Below are 17,394 nucleotides of genomic sequence, written 5' to 3' on the forward strand. Positions count from 1 at the left end.
TTTACTAGAAAACAGACGTCCCTGTTTAGAAGGTAAGAGCCTCCAAGAGGTTTGGAACCTGTTCAGTCTGATCCATTTGGTGCCAGTTGAATTCTAGGCATGGAAAACACTGGCTTAAGGTGGCAGAATTTTATTCCGCACCTAGGACTTTGTCCCTTAGAATCACTGGAGACATTGGGCTTTCTCCTTTTTGGTTTCCCCTTTCCTCCATCCCTCTCTCCTTTCTCTTCATCTCTTGCTTCTTTTGTCCTTTCCCCTGTTCCTCTCCCACCACCAGGAGGGGTGTGTGTGTGTGTGTGTGTGTGTGTCGCGGGGGAGGGGGGGGGCTCCGCAGCTCCCATTGTGGAGGTCCACCCAAATATGTGGGGCTGAAATAATGCTTGGACAGTGATCCCCACAGCTGACCTGGGCCATCCTTTGGGCTCTCTGGTGAGAACCCTCAGCCTCCCGCCCCTCAGTATCTGCCCTGATTGGCTGAGCAGGGGGTTATTGACACGGAGGAGACTCAGGTCCTTGTTGTTCTCTTTTAAGACCACGTAAATAAGTCAGAACCAATGATATGTTTGACTAATTTTACTGCTTCTCTGCATTAATTGTCTCTGAGCAGCTCATGATTCTCTCTAACATTCCAGTTCTCCTAAAATACTTGCTGAATAATTACTATGCACTGTCATTGGTCTGGAGCGCATTTGAGAGCACTTTATTCAGGTCATTCTATGTATAAAATTCAAGATCCGATGATTAGTTTGAAAGTCAGGGCTCTTGGGTCCTGTTCCCAACTCTGCCACACTGACTGGCTGTGTGACCTAAGACAAGTCAATTCTCCTTTCTCAGCCTTAGCTTCTCCCTCTTTTAAGTAGGGATAACAATCCGCTCCTACCTACCTCATGGTGGGTGGAAGATGGGGATCCATTGGAGATTGTCACTAGGAGCAGTGCAGAATATGAGGTGTCCTATCATGTTTACTCAGATCAGATTATGACCTAATAGAATAGCTGAAGTATTCAATTTTATTTGTATTTTCTTATTTTGAAATTGGTAAGAGCAGCGACTACTTAGCTCAGACTGAAGCATCTTATCTAAATTTCCAGATCTAAGTGTCTCCTCTTTGTGTGCGATGAGACAATTTAACACACCATGACAAACAGGAGATGCTTTTGTTTTGCAACAAAATATTTTTGCAAAGAATTTTCATCCCACTTGTTATGATTTCAAGAAACAAACTGGTTTAGTCTGAATGGGATTTTCTGACAGAAACGGTTTCAATGAAATTTCCCCCCCATCTTCATTCCTGGGCTCTATCCCTGCCTCTGGGGGGTTTGTTGTCTGTTAGAACAGGAGTCAGGACTGGTGGCTTCTCTTTCTGGCTCTGCCACCGCCTTGCTGTGTAGACCCTTGGATAGGTCACTTCCCTTCTCTGTACCTCAGGCTCCCCATCTGTCCAATGGGAACAGGGACAATTCTCCAACTCTGGGCAGTTGTGAGCCTGGGTGAGATAAGGGGTGTAAAAGCCCTTTGTGAAGGAGAAAGGGGAGATTCACGGTGTTTAGCACCAAGGAATTCTAAGCTTTGCTGAAATGTCTAGTCTGCGGAAACAAGAAATGGTCAGGGCCAAATTTTAACCATTGTCTTTTTTAAAAGCCATTCAGGGATGTGAGTCCCACTCTTTTAGGTACCTGGGGTTCTTTGCCAGCAGGAGAGAAGAGGTTCCTGCTCCATTTTTGTGGCCTTAACAAAGCAGGTGCTGTGCCCCAGTTCTCGTCTGAGATCCCCGAAGAAGAACATCTTCCCATCCATTAACAAGACAGGACCTATCTTTAAAAGGGGAACAAAGAGAACCCTGGGACTTACAGACTAGCTAGCCTCACTTCCATACCTGGAAAGATACTGGAACCCATTATTAAACAATCAGTTTATCAGCACCTACAGGATAATTTGGTTCTTAGGACTAGTGAGCATGGATTTGTCAAGAACAAATCATTCCAAACCAACCCTATTTCTTTCTTTCACAGGGTTATGGGCCTAGTGGAGATGGGTAAACAGTAGATGTGATCTATCTTGGTGTTAATAAGGCTTTTGACACAGTCCCATAGGACATTCTCAGAAGCAAACTAGGGAAATGTGGTCTTGATGCAATTAGTATAATGTGAGTGCACAGCTGGTTGAAAGCCCATACTCTAAGAGTCCTTCTCCATGTCTGGCTGTCCAACGGAGAGGGTGTACCTAGTGGGTCCGGCAGGGATCAGTCCGGGGTCTGGTATTATTCAATATTCTCATTAATGATTGGAAAATGGAGTGGAGAGTATGCTTCTAAAATTTGCAGATGACACCAAGCACTTTGGAGCACAGGATTGGAATTCAAAACGCACTTAACAAATTGGAGAATTGGTCTGCTTGAGCCAAACTCCATGGCTGGATCCCTCTCTATAGACTGGACTGAAGTGAAACCCCAGAGCCAAACACTCCTCCTCCTGGGCAGTGCGCTCCGACCTTTAATGGTCAGATGGTGCTTAGCACTGACAGAGCAGCTTTTGCTGGGGGATTCTCCCAGAACTTTCCAATAGTGGGAAAGTATTAAATACCCTTTTGACTGCTGGGGACAGAGCCATAGATGGGGGAGCAACTTGCCCAAAGTCTCACTGGTCAATAGGAAAATCAGCAATGGAACCCAGGAGTCCTGCCTCCCAATGCCCTGGTCCAGTTACTACAGCAGAGCACTCTCCCTCTCAAAGGCAGAGGGACCGGACATGAGGACCTGGTTCTAACTGCAGCTGTGAGAGGGAGTGTGCAGCAGTGGTTAGTGAAGGGGCCTGGAAATCAGGACTGCTGGGTCCCATCCATGGCTCTGACACTTGGCGTAACCCTGAGCCAGTAGCTTCCCCTCCCCAGGCCTGTTTCCCATCAGACTCTTGTTTTCACAGCCAGTCGATCGCCCAATGTCATCACCCTGCCTGCTGGCTGGGCAGGGTAACTCCTCAGCTCACCACCCTCTCCAGCCTGCCTTGTGGTTGGGGAGTGAGGAGGAGGGCGAGGGACAGCTGGCGACCCTGAACATCCGCCATCCATTGCTCCATCACTTACAGCAAGTGAGTGGCATTAGGCTTCCTCTGTGGCGTCCCCTGTCTGTCTGGGGAGAGGCAGAAAGAGGGGGAGAGAATCTCTCCCAAAGGAGATTGGATTTGCAAACCACCCCCAGAAGACCCTCGCTCTCAGACCGGGGAGGGGCCTCTCCAGAGCCGTCTCCAGTGTGTTTGGAAAGGTCCCAGCAATGGGGCTCCCAGCCCTTCACTTGTGGGAGACGGTTCCCCAGGCTGAGAGTCTCTGAGCTGGGCCAGACCCTGTGAAGTGCCGAGCATGGAAATCAATGGGAAATGAGGGGGCCCTGGGCTTGCTATGCCTAGGGACTTTGACGTGGGGAATAGTTTCCCAGGAGAAGTCCGGACTCCTGGGTTCTGTTCCTTCTCTAGCCTTGAAGGGGGTGGGGGGAGCGTGGCCTGGGATGGCAGGAGGGATCTGCTTGTCCAAAGAGACTGATGGTCTTTGTGACTGACCCAAGTGCTCGAAAAGGAGGAGTGCCTGGTTATTGCAGCACCAGGGATGACGAGGGGGAACGTTGGGAGCAGATCATGCAGTGAACTCCTGCCAGTGTGTGTAGCTTGCACTCCCTGCACCCCTGTAGGGGGAGGAGGAGCTGCTCTGGCTGGGGCAGGAAGTAGGGACCAAAAAGGCCCATTAGTGAGAGGCTGCCTTGACCCCAGACTCACGCCTGCTCCCCGCTTGGTTCCAGGGTGGCCAGGCTCCTGAGGATGTTCAAGAAGAAGGCTCTGCAGGTGGCTCCAGAGCCTGAGGGAAGCAGCTGCCATCATCCCCAGGAGCAGAGGGGCCCCTCCGTTCCCGCTGGCGGGGAAGGAGCTCCTGGCCAGACCAGGAGCTGGAAGTCCCCCGTCTTCGGCGGAGGAAACCCTCTCTCAGCGCAGGCACCGAGGTGGGAGAGGCACTGGCCAGGCTGAAATGGAGCTGGTCCACAATGCGGCTGGGCAGGCAGGACCAAGCCAGGATGGGAGCTGGGCAAGGTGGCTCTGGGGCTTGTTGTGTGGGCAGCACCGGCCTCAGGAGCCCAGCCCTGATTCCCAGCAGGAGGCATCGCCCTGCCCAGTCACTGAGGACCTTCCAGCCTCCCCAGGGCAGGAAGTGAAGGATCCCTGTCCCAGCACCAGCAGCTCGGCCCACTCCCCATGAGATAGCAGCAGTGCCTGGGACTCTGGCAGCAGCGAGGCCGATGGGCACCACTGCTTTGTTCCAGGTAAGGAGCCAGGCTGGGCTCACGGAGGGCTGAGGAGGGGGCTGTGAACACCCTGGGCCCAGGCGCTCTACCAGCGCTATGGGGGCGGGTCCCCAGCCCTGGTCTCTGGCCTGAGCCACGTGAACCCCACTGACACTAGATGCTGCCACTTTGGTCCTTGATGCTCCAGTTGGCAGGATGGGGGGAAGGCAGGCACCTCCCAGGGAGTCCAGGACAGTGATGGGGTGTCTCTTGGCTATGGCTCCTGAAGGAGTTGGGAGATGAAGGCATCACTGAGAAGGGGGAGTGTGGGGCCCAATCTGCCCTAGGTCCTGGAGCTGGGAAGGGGGCACATTGCCCCACCATGCCCCTGTCCTTCCTTCCTGCTGAATGGCAGCAGGAGTCACCCTGTCCCCTTCTCTCCCTGGTGCAGGGACCCCCAGGGACTCAGAGGACGAGAAGGAGGAGGAATGGGTCGACGTGGCCACAGAGGAGGCTGCTCTCAAGAACATCCGAAAGCAGTTCCAGGGCCGAGAAAAGGTATAAATGTTTCCCACTGTGCTGGAACTGAGATTGTCCTGCCCCTTCCCAGCATCCCAACCCCCTGCAGAGGGTCTTGTCCCTAATGATCCACCACCCCTAATGGGGACCTTTCTCCTCCATGATCTGGGACCCCCAAGATGGGGGTGTTTGTCACACACAACTGGGGGTTTCCTCCCCCCACAGGCACTGTCCCAGTTCCTGACCCTGCTTGCGTAGGAGTCGTGGGTGATTTGGACAATGGTTGGGTCCCCACTATTCCCCATTCAGGCCCGAGTTCTGCAGCTGGTGTGGGTGGGTCAGGGAGGTCCGTGGCTAACTGGCTCTCTCTCCCCTAACCCCACTCCTGGTAGGTGCAGGATGAGGCCCAGCAGCTCATGTTCCTGCACGCCATCCACCCCGCGTGTCTCGCTGCACAGCAGAAAGGGCAGGACACACTGGAGCCGCACTGCTGCAAGGCGGCTGTGGTGGAGAGGATTGTGGTGAGTGAGACATGGTGCCCTCCAGCTGGAGGGAGGACAGAGACATGGGAGGGGCAGGGGTCTCCCTGGGCCAATGGATGGGGGATGGCTGGTGCTAGAGGGGCAGCTGAATACGGGGATTTCTGGAGCTGAAGATTGGGGTGAAGGGATGGGAGAAATTCTGAGACTAATGACTAGTGGGCAGGAATCGGAGGAGCGGGAGGCAGGTGAGGGGATCCTGCTGGCTGTGTGGGGTGCTGGCTGTGTAATCTCCTCACTGAAAGTGTCAATGAGGCCCGAAACTCACATTCTCCTTTGGGTCTCACAGGAGCTCATTGAGGAGCTGCCTGATAACTCTTCACCCGGCGCCGTCCTCGCTAACTCCCTGATTGCTGTGGGCAACCTCAGGTACCGAGACCCTCTTGCCCGTTTCCCCTAACCCCGGCGCTGCTCAGGCCCAGGGCTGGGAGTCACTGCCCCTCCCACTCCCAGGTCACCTCCCAAGGGTAATTTCTCTGGCAGAGGAGATGGGAAGGTTCCCTCTCCCTGCTGCGCTGTTCTTTTCATTCCATTAACATTGCAATGGCTCTGGGGAGAGGCTCACTCCCAGGATCAGATACAGGAGGGGCAGCAGGGTCCAGGGAACAGGCGCTATTCCTGCCCTGCACTGCACAGTCTAATATCAGCAAAAAGAACAGGAGTACTTGTGGCACCTTAGAGACTAACAAATTTATTAGAGCATAAGCTTTCGTGGACTACAGCCCACTTCTTCGGATGCATACAGAGTGGAATAAATATTGAGGAGATATATATATACACACATACAGAGAGCATAAACAGGTGGGAGTTGTCTTACCAATTCTGAGAGACCAATTAAGTTATCTTGATTATCACTTCAAAAGTTTTTTTTCTCTTACTTAATTGGCCTCTCAGAGTTGGTAAGACAACTCCCACCTGTTTATGCTCTCTGTATGTGTGTATTTATATATCTCCTCAATATTTATTCCACTCTGTATGCATCCGAAGAAGTGGGCTGTAGTCCACGAAAGCTTATGCTCTAATAAATTTGTTAGTCTCTAAGGTGCCACAAGTACTCCTGTTCTTTTTGCGGATACAGACTAACACGGCTGCTACTCTGAAACCAGTCTAATATCAGCTCCTCTCGCTTGCCAGCACCATGACACCAGGGCCAGTGCAACCTATTAGGCAACCTAGGTGGTCGCCTAGGGCGCTAGCATTTGGGGGGTGTCATTTTCTTCAGCAGTGACCGTGGCGGCCGGATCTTCGGCCGCCCCGGTCGTTGTCGGCATTTAGGTGGAGGGAGCTGGGGCAGAGGGGCGTGGGGAGGGCCGCCTGCAGCAAGTAATGGGCGGGGCGCCACGCAGGGGAACTCCCTGCCCCAGCTCACCTCTGCTCCGCCTCCTCCCCTGAGCACGCCGCCGCCCCACTCTGCTTCTCTCCCTCCCAGGCTTGTGTTGCCAAACAGCTGATAGGCGCTGCAAGCCTGGGAGCCAGGAGAAGTGGAGCAGTCAGGGCCGGCTTTAGGCCGATTCAGCCGATTCGGCTGAATCGGGCTCCGCCCCCAGCTCACTTCCCCGGCCCCTCCTCCCCTCCTCTGAACGCCCGCCCCCTCCCCTGCTGAAAAGAAGCAGGGGCGGGCCAGCAGCACAAGGTAAGCTGGGGTGGTGGTGGTGGGGGGGGCGCGAGAAGGGCTCCGGGGAGGCGCGGCCCGTTCCCGCAGGCCCCAGCGGCTCTGGCCCGGCCCGGTCCCCGCGGCTCGGGTCGGCTCCGGCCCGGCCCGGTCCCCGCGGTGCAGCTCGGGTCCCTCCCCCCCCCCCCGCGGTGCGGCGCGGCTCGGGTCCCGTCCCCCCCCCCCGCGGCGCGGCTCCCCCCGTCCCGTCCCACGCCGCTCGGGTCTCTCTCCCCCCCCCCCCGTCCTGTCCCGCGGCGCGGCTCGGGTCTCTCTCCCCCCCCCCCGTCCTGTCCCGCGGCGCGGCTCGGGTCTCTCTCCCCCCCCCCCCCGTCCCGTCCCGCGGCGCGGCTCGGGTCTCTCCCCCATCCCCCGTCCCGTCCCCCCCGCGGCGCGGCTCGGTTCTCTCCCCCATCCCCCGTCCCGTCCCCCCCGCGGCGCGGCTCGGGTCTCTCCCCCCCCGTCCCGCGGCGCGGCTCGGGTCTCTCCCCCCCTCCCGTCCCCCCCGCGGCACGGCTCGGGTCTCTCCCCCCCCGTCCCGTCCCGTCCCCCCTGCGGCGCAGCTCGGGTCTCTCCCCCATCCCCCCCCCCGTCCCGGCTCGGGTCTCCCCCCCCCGTCCCGTCCCGCAGCGCGGCTCAGGTCTCTCCCCCATCCCCCCCCGACCTCCCCCCGCGGCGGCGCGGCTCAGGTCTCTCCCCCCCCGTCCACCCCCGGGCGCGGCGCGGCTCGATTCCTGGGGGTGGGGCTTGCAGCAAGCCCCGCCCCCAGGAATCGGGCCCCGCTCTTGCTAAAGCCGGCCCTGGGAGCAGTGACCGCATGCTCGGGGAGGAGACAGAGCAGAGGTGAGCTGGGGTGGGGAGCTGCTGCATGGCTCCTCAGGCGGGGGGAGAGCTGCCACGGGGGGGGCGCCTCAGGGCGGAGGGGGGAGCTGCTGTGGGGGGATGCCTTAGGGTGGAGGGGAGCTGCCACAGGGCTCAGGGAGGGGGCAGAGTAGAGGTGAGCTGGGGGGGAGCTGCCACGGGGGGGCGCCTCAGGGCGGGGGGGGGAGCTGCCGTGGGGCTTGGGGAGGAGGTGGAGCAGAGTTGAGCTGGGGTGGGGAGCTGACGCACGGCTCCCCGGGCAGGGGGGAGCTGCCACGGGGCGGGCGCCTCAGGGCAGAGGGGGGATGGGGAGCTGCCATGGAGGGTGGGTGCCTCAGGGCAGGGGGGGTAGGGAGCTGCCGCAGGGCTCGGGTAGGGGCCAGAGCAGAGGTGAGCTGGGATGGGGAGCTGCTGCACGGCTCCCCGGGCCGGGGGAGGTGGGGAGCTGCCGCAGGGAGGGCGCCCCAGGGTGGAGGGGGGGTTGGGGAGCTGCTGCGGGGGGGCGCCTCAGGGCGGGGGGGTGGGAAGCTGCTGCAGGGCTCGGGGAGCAGGGAGGGCGCAAGGTGGAAGTTTCGCCTAGGGTGCGAAACATCCTTGCACCAGCCCTGCATGACGCCTACCCTAGAGCCAGAGCTGGAGACCCACCTCCTTCAAGCTTCCATGGGCACGGAGAAGGACACCACCCAAGTTCAGGGAGATCATGCTAAAGTCATGGATTGAAGAGCCAGCTGTCATCCTGCCACGAATCCTTGCTAATTGCCTGCAGTGGGATGTGAATGAGAGAGGCCAGAATATGTGTTTGGGGGTCTCACCAGTGCTTCCCAGAGTGTTGTACTTAAAGTACTGCACAGGATCTTTTCAGGGGGAATAAGACAAAACGCCACATTTATTAGCAATACATGTATTCATTAACACTGTATTATATGCATATAATATATTACACTTACACTTACACACACACACAAACACACTCCGTCTTGTTGTTACCAATTAGTTGCTCCCCTTAACTTCACTGGCCAGGTGAGTTAGATGGGGGAGGGGGTGGAGCCGGGCTTCTGCCGATCCGGATCGATGCTCCCATGTTGACAAGAGGAGACCCGGGGTCCTCTGCAAGACACCTCACTTTTATAGCAGCTTTCCTCTTATGCAAATCTATACCAGATTTAAACTCTGTGTCTGTGTCCATTGGTTCTTTGTGCTGCTTTCTTTTGAGTGTTGTTCCAATGCTGCAAGAGGGTGTTTCCAAAAGAAGGTGCTTGCTTCTAACCCCCGAGGCCGTTGGTATGGCTACATCTACACTACAGGGGGGGTCAATTTAAGATACGCAAATTTAGCTACGCGAATAGCGTAGCTGAATTCGACGTATCGCAGCCGACTTACCCCGCTGTAGGGACGGCGGCAAAATCGACCTCTGCGGCTTCCCGTCGACGGCGCTTACTCCCACCTCCGCTGGTGGAGTAAGAGCATCGATTCGTGGATCGATTGTCGCATCCCGACGGGACACGATAAATCGATCCCCGAGAGGTCGATTTCTACCCGCCGATTCAGGCGGGTAGTGTAGACCTAGCCTGAGTCTGCTTGTCTTTAATGAGCCCACTTGACACGTTTTATTGTCCTTGGGTTTGGCTTCCAGCCCCTCTCCAACAGTTGAGGCTGTCTGGAGGTGCTGCCTTTCATGCCTTGCTCATCCACACCTCATTCATTCAACAGGGCAATTGATTAAGAGTGGGGGGGGAGAGCTCTTGTTCTACTGCTAGCAAAAAGAAATTTTTCTTCTATCTTATTTTATCCTTAGGGGCTATAATATTATACCAAGGGCAATGCAAAGTTTCTAAATGAGGCTTTGATACAAAGTCCCATGAAAACAGAGGTCACACGTGGGTAGACCCACCACAAGGTTATATGAAGAGGCACAATGTAAAGTCATATAAAAATTATCAGAGATTTATCTACAAGAGACCCCTCTTCCTATCCTGTGGCAGGTGTAGCCCCAGTTTCCCTAACTCTGACCCATAGCTCTCCCTTGCTTTGCAGGATCTGCATAGGGTCTTGCCAGATCTCCTGGATGCCATGCTGGTGAACCTGCTGGCAGAGTCCCCAGACATAGACAGGCTTCACTACATCTTGGAGGTGAGCCTGATGACAGGGGTGGGGGCAATTTTACCTTAACTCTTAGATCCATTTTCCAGCCTGTTCTCCTAGCTGGGCCCCCGGTGGGCTGTCATTGGTCAGGACAGTCAGTGCAATGCAGTGTCAGGCCCTTCCTCCTTGAAGATCAGAGGAAGGAGCTGGGACTTCAAGCCGGAGCTCTGCCTGATTCTGTTGAGCACTAATCACAGGGCCCCTGGCTGGCTTGGGGAGTGAGAGTCTGAACCCCTCCTGTGAGATCCAGAAGATGGTCCTCAGAGAAGAGGCACAGGCTCCTTCCTAGAGAAACAGGAGAACCCCAGAGAATCAGCCCTTCTCTCCAACGGGCCCTGAGATTCCTGGGGGGATTGTGTTCACACTCAGTCCCTTCACCCAACCAAGGACTTGAGAGCTGTGGGAGAGGGGTCTGTCTCCTTCCTGCTGAGCTGTTCAGGAATCAGGGGTTCAGGGAGGATGGGACCAGCCCCCGACACCAAGCGTTGTCCCAGTCTAGAGAGACAATGACAAGTTGTGACCTGCAGGATACAAGCATCGTCCTGGGGGCAGCAATCCCCTTCTAAAGCTCTGCGATCAATGAATCAGATATTCCACCTCGCACACAATGTCTCAGCCCCCTGGCTATGGGGAAGGGCTCGTTAGCACAACACATGCACCTGCCCATTGATCCTGAGCTGCCTCCTTTCCCCACAGCACATTAACTACTGGATCGTGTCTAGGGTGTGGCAAGAGAGAGCCAGGGCCATTAGGAGCAGCACGGCCGTGCTCAGATCCACCATCACCCTCCCTGAATTTGACGTAAGTGGCCTCTGACCCCAGCTTCCTGGCTCCAGGCGTAGTTGGGCTGGCTCCAACGGGCTGTAGGATCTGCTGCTGCAGGGGCTGTGGGTTAGGAGTGTTCCTCTCGGGGAGGCAGAGCCAGAGCAGAGAATGAGCTTGGTTTGAGTCAAGTTCTTCTTGTCCTGGTTAAGTGGTGACTCTGGGCTTTTAAGGGGACCATGCTCCAGATTCATGTCTTCCTGTCATCCTGGAGCAGCTGGAGAAGCAAATCCTCATGGATGGCCCTGCCCACATCCCTGTGCTCCAGGCTCCCTTGCGGGCAGAGAAAATTAGGGGCCTAGCTCTAGCTCCTATCCTCTAGCATCTCCTGCAGAGGGGCTGAGGGGAAGGAGACTCCTGGTCGGGGGGGAATTGGAGCTGACAGGAAAATGCTGATGGAGTCCCCTCTCCCTCTCCCTTCCATTAGAACTCAGCAGAATTCCCCAGGATGGGTCACCACGTGGCACAGCTGACTCTGTTCATCCAAGGACATCAACTGGCAGGCCGGGGAGGGGTTTACCGGCTCTACCAGCTGCTGCTGCACCAGAGGGGTAAGGAACCCAGCAGGGAAATGGCACCCGATAGAAGAGTGAGACTGGGACCCCAGCCAATTTCTCTCAGGCTGACCCCGGCTGGAGGATGAGTCTCTCTGTGTCTCTTTCTGTGTTCTACACACCAACCCCTGCAATTCTGTTGGGCCAGGCGTGCAGCGAGGACTCTTCCCACTGTGCAGCCACCAATGGGATTGGAAGGACACAAGCACTGCAACCAGAATGACAAATGTGTGTGTCTCTTTCCCAGGGCTGACCATCCAGGAGGCTGAAGACCTGTGGTGCTGGGACTGGCACCAGGACAGCAGGCTCCTGGGCTACAGGAACACAGCCAGGGTGGGGGAGGTAAGGACACTCTACCAGGGCATGAGACAGCTCAGGGAGTGGGGGTTGCTGGGTCCCCTGAAGTGGCTGCCTCCTGGGGCCACTAGACAGAGATACAGTTCTAGCGCCAGGATTTGGAGCCTGGTTCTGCGCAATCTGCTAATGCCTCGCGTCCTGTTGGTTTTAGGTCTTCGGAAAGTTCTTCTCAGAGGGGCAGAGAAGATCCTTCCTCCGGACGGCAGTGCTGGCCATCCACGACCCCCTGCTGCGTGTCAGCCAGGCTGGGCTGGTCCTCGCCTGCTCCCTCCTGGAGGAAGCCCAGTAGCTGATGGGGGACAAGGTAAGCAGCGGGATTGGACTCAGGAGATTGGGGCAGGGCCCAGGGCCTCATTCCCATCCTATGGCCATTCTCTGGCCTGGCAGCAAGGAGCCTGATGGGGAATGAGAGTGAGAGCAGGTGCTACTGGGAAGGGAGATGAATTCTCCTCCATGAGCAGGAGGGAGCCAGCTTGTCCCTGAAGCAGCTCCAACCCAGCTCTTTAGTAAGGCTAATTAATGACAAGCATTACCTCATCACAGACTTATGTTCTTAGGACACGGTGCTATCACTCCTGGGAAGGGCAGCAGAGTCCCCTAAGTGCCTTCTGCGAGCCTCTCCTATCCCACAGGGCCGCACCCAGTTCTCAGTGGCCTAGTGGCCGTGTCACCCAAGCCACCACCCAGAGTTGCTCCCATCACTGGCAGCCTGGGAGGCCAAGGACTGACGGGTGATGGCAACTGACCAGGCAGGGCTGAGGCACATGGGCGGGGGAAGCTTGTCCTGCTGCTGGCAGGGCTGGGCCCCCTCTAGAGAGAACGGGAGTACTCAGTCAGCAGGGGCTGCTGATCTGCTCCATTCACCAGGGCTGCCAATGTGTGGCTTCAGCATTAGTGGCTGGGATGACTTGGGGCAAGGTCTCAACCTCCCCACATCCCACTTCACTGCTGCCAAAATCCCTCCTGCCCCCCCCCCCGCTAGGGCCCCCTCCCTGCCCAACCTAGGTGGGGGTGGAGGAGAGGATTGTGAGATTTTGAGCTGTGTCCCCAGGTGGATTGGAGGCAGAACAGCTGTCGGCCACTGGGGGGGAGGTGGCAGGAGCTCACCCTACAAGGAGGGGGGTTGGCACTGGAGTTCATTAGAGAGGGTAACAAGCCTCCATCCTGGGTGTCAGGACAGTGAATTCATCCCTCAGATATGGGCAGGTGCCGGTTGGAAATGCTGCTGGTTCCAGGTGCCGTTAATCCCCCCTGATTCCTCGGGGGTGTCTGAGTCTGTGACGGGTTCTTGTTCCCTCACAACAGGAGGATGTCACGGCCAACGTGATGCGCCAGCTCCGCATCATCCCGCACTTGTGCCAGATGCCCCGAGGCGCTGCAGGGCCTGTGCCACGTTGGATGCCCTTAAAAGGTTCCCCTCCCATGTTCAGCAACTCCCACTCTCTGCTGCAGGTACTGCTCTGGCTCACTGTAAATGGGGAGCTAGTGGAAGGGGAAATGGAGCCTCCTGGCACTCACAGAAACTCTCTCCGCTCTCTGTGGAGCAGGGTCCTTCCCTCTGCCCCCCAAATTCCTTCATCTGGGGCAGAAGCTCTTTCCCTCACACCCATTCCCCTCTCCCGGTTCCTTGGTCTACCCCCATCACATTCCCTCTGCTCCCAGGGTCTGCTATGCCCATGGAGAGAAAGTGCAGCTCAGAAGAGCATGCCTGGGCTGTGCTGAGAAGGTTAGCCCAGGAGAGCAGTGGTTAATGAGAATGAGCGGCTGCAGGAAGAGTGTTGGGATACTGCAGAAGAGAAGGATTGCCTCGTAATTCTGGTGAGCGAGCTGGCAGTGGAGCTGGAGATACTGTGCGCGCAGGCTGTACAAGTGTGCAGCCGGTGACAGTGATGAGATGATGAGGGATGAAGCTTGGACAAGAATAGAACTTGCCCCTCCTGTGGATCAGTTTCTAAGGAGGAGGGTATATAACAGGGGGACTTGGCTGTGGGCTATAAAGCCTGGAGCAAGGCCAAATGGATTACAGGGTGAGCTCCACCTGAGGGGAAAACCACAGCAAAGGTACAGGAGCAGGCCTAGCTGTTTGGTACAGGGCCTTGGGGCAGAACCTAGAATCCAGGGTAGGACTGGTTCTCCCATGATCTCTAAGGAAAGGGACGTACAAGGCCATAGAAAGGGCTACCAAGGGCAGGCCGAGCCAAAGTCAGGCTGAGGAAGAACCCCCAGAGGGACAGAAAACCTTGTTTCTCCTAAAGATATTTTTGGACTTTTAGTTTCGGGTGAGCGTGACCCAGGAAGGAGTGGACTAAAAGACGGTCACCTGGCTGAAGGGCTGAGTTCCCAGCCAAAAACCTGCCAGAGCGCCCTAGCGACTATCGGCTTGGGAGCTAGCCCAGCAAGAAAGCTGTGACCCCAGGCCTGGCCAGAAGGGGCACCTATCGGTGAGTGAAGTCTGTTACAAGCCTGCTTCCATTATGGTATTGGAGAGTAGTGGGGATGGCCTATGGGAGAGGATGGCTGGAGTGGTCATACAGGAGGGGCAGCAGGGTCCAGTGATGAGAGCAGGGAACAGGTTGTACTGCAGCCCTGCCACTGAGTGGTAACGTGATCCTGGCCAGGTCACTCTCCCACCTGGTGCCTCACTTTCTCTTTCTCATTGAAATGGGGATCATCCTGACCCACATTAAGAAAGCATTTGATCCTCTGCTCTTGCTTCCCAAATCCCTGCCCTCCTTGCCCCACACAGGCCTCTGCCCTGTTCCTCAAACTTCCATACCCCTGGGGTAATTTTTGTTGTCAGAAGGGGGTTGGAGTGCAGTGAAGTTTGAGAACCCCTGCATTAGACACATCATTACCTGTTTTACGTTCTTGGTTATTGAGAACCCCAGGACCTCGAATGGTCAGGGATCAATCTGCTCATTCAAACAGTGCAGCAGGGGAACCAGTCTGGGACTGGCACAGTTCACTGAATCCAAACCAGAGAGCAGGAAATGTTTCTCCCTTTGCACCTGTCTGTGACTTGTGGGAAGAAATTAGGTTAGCACGGGGGACTTCCTATTGGGAGACAGATGGGAGAGGTCTCACGTAGCCAGGAGTAAATCATCCTTGGAGAATTTGAAAAATTATAGATACTTTTCTAATACAAAGTTATGTACCCAACTGGGGGTGACTCTATTGTGAGCCTCCTTGTGGTGGATATAGATGAACTGATCACTGGACTAGATGTTCAGGGTTGCTCTGGGGCCAGAGATTATGACTTGACTGTATTCAGTAAGGACCATTAAGGAGGTTTTGGAACAAATTGATAAATTAAACAGCAATAAGTCACCAGAACCAGATGCTATTCACCCAAGAGTTCTGAAGAAACTCAAATGTGAAATTGCAGTACTAGTAACTGTGCTATGTAACCTATCCTTTAAATCAGCTTCTGTACCAGATGACTGGAGGATAGCTAATATGACACCAATGTTTAAAGAAGGCTCCATTGACGCTCCCGGCAATTACAGGCCAGTAAGCCTAACTTGCAATGGTCTTCCACTCAACTCGCTGACATTTCTCCATCTGTAAATGTCGTAACTGTTTTAAAATCTAGATCCAATCAATTACAACATGTCAGGGAACGTTCTAGTTATCAATGGTCTGATCATTGGGTTGATGGCGGTAAAGAAGAGATTCCCATAGGGCTCCCTCCCTCCTCCCAAGAGCCACCCTCATCCTCTCTCCCCTTTCTGCTTCCGCATCCTCTGCAAACTTTCAAAGGCAGATGCCTCTTGATGGCCTTCGTTCGTAGGGATGTTGCCTAGTGGTCAGGGTTTCGGCCCTTCGACATGCGGGGCAGGGGGGGAAGGGTGCAGCGGATGGTGGGGGAGTCCAGGGCTTCCCACTGTGCTCTGACCCAGGCCACTCTGAGGGCAACACAAGGGTGTGACACTTCCTACCATGCCGCTATTGTCCAAAGTTTGCAGTTTATCACAGGAAGCTCTGACGGGTGTCAACTCACTGCTTGGCACCTCTTCACAGCCGGGCGTGGCATAAAATAAATAAATAATGGAGATATCCTATCTCCTAGAACTCCAAGTCTAGCCCCCTGCCTTCACTAGCAGGACCAAGTACTGTTTTTGCCCCAGATCCCTAAGTGGCCTCCTCAAGGATTGAACTCACAACTCTGGGTTTAGCAGGCCAATGCTCAAACGAGCAGCCCTCTCGTTGGGGTGGCAGCTACCTCTGTAATGCTGACAGTCGTCGGTGGGTGGGATTGAACCGGGGACCTCTGGAGCTTAGTGCATGAGCCTCTATAGCATGAGCTAAAAACCAACTGCCGATTAGCTAAGGCTGTGGAACAAACTCATTTAATTCTCTCTCTAAGTGGTTTCAGTGCCACTAGATGGGACACACCACCACACCCAGAAGGTGTGTGGGTTACTTACTTCCCCTAGCTGAGGAAGGTGTGCTGTCTACCAGGCGGAAAGATACTCGATGTGGACCTGCGGTTGAAAAGGATCCTAAAAGGAGCAGGTAAGAACCCCTTGATAATCCTTCATGTAGGAACGATTGACACGGCTAGGTTCTCGTTAGAGATAATCAAGGGAGATTATGCCAGGCTGGGTAAGACACTCAAGGAGATAGAGGCTCAGATTATCTTTAGTGGAATTCTGCCTGTTCCTAGGGAAGGGCAGCAAAGGGCTGATAGGATTGTGAGAATAAATAGTTGGCTAAGGGAGTGGTGCTATAAGGAGGGCTTTGGGATGTATGGCCACTGGGAGGCTTTCGGGGACAGACACCTGTTCTCGTGGGATGGACTTCACCTGAGTAGGGAAGGAAATAGACTTCTGGGAGGGAGGCTGGCTCATCTTATCAAAAGAGCTTTAAACTAGGAAGTTTGGGGAGACGGTTGGGAGATGCACAGTTAATCTCCACGCCAGATTCCAACATTGAAAAGGTGAGTGAGATAAGAGGAGATATAGCCGGGGAGATGAGATTGGACATAAGAAGGACAGGGGGGACGGACACAAAGAGGCCCGCAACATATAGTGTTACTAATGGGAGACAGGCTAAACAACATACATTAGGGTGTTTATACACCAATGCGAGAAGCCTAGGTAATAAAATGGAGGAATTGGAGCTCTTGGTCCGAGAATTGAAATCGGATATCGTAGGAATAACTGAAACGTGGTGGAATGGCAGTCACGACTGGAACACAAGTATGGAGGGGTATGCGCTGTTTAGGAAAGACTGGGACAAAGGTAAAGGTGGGGGGGTGGCATTGTATGTCAATAGTGAAATAAGCTGTAAAGAAATAATAGTTGATGGAATAGATAACACGGAGTCCGTCTGGGCAATACTCACACTGGGTAAAAGTACTACTAGAGCCTCTCCGGGGATAGTGCTTGGGGTGTGCTATAGACCGCCGGGATCGACCCAGGATATGGATAAAGAACTATTTAATGTGTTTAGAGAAGTAAATACTAATAGGAACTGTGTAATTATGGGGGACTTTAACTTCCCGGATATAGATTGGGGAACAAACGCTAGTAGCAATAATAGGGCTCAGATGTTCCTAGATGTGCTTGCTGATCAATTCCTTCATCAAGTGGTAGCTGAACCAATGAGGGGGGAGGCCATTTTAGATTTGATTCTGGTGAGTAGTGAGGACCTAGTTGAGGAAGTGATAGCAGGGGACAACTT

Source organism: Malaclemys terrapin, chromosome 2 (genome assembly GCF_027887155.1).
Source record: "Malaclemys terrapin pileata isolate rMalTer1 chromosome 2, rMalTer1.hap1, whole genome shotgun sequence".
Taxonomy (NCBI): domain Eukaryota; kingdom Metazoa; phylum Chordata; order Testudines; family Emydidae; genus Malaclemys; species Malaclemys terrapin.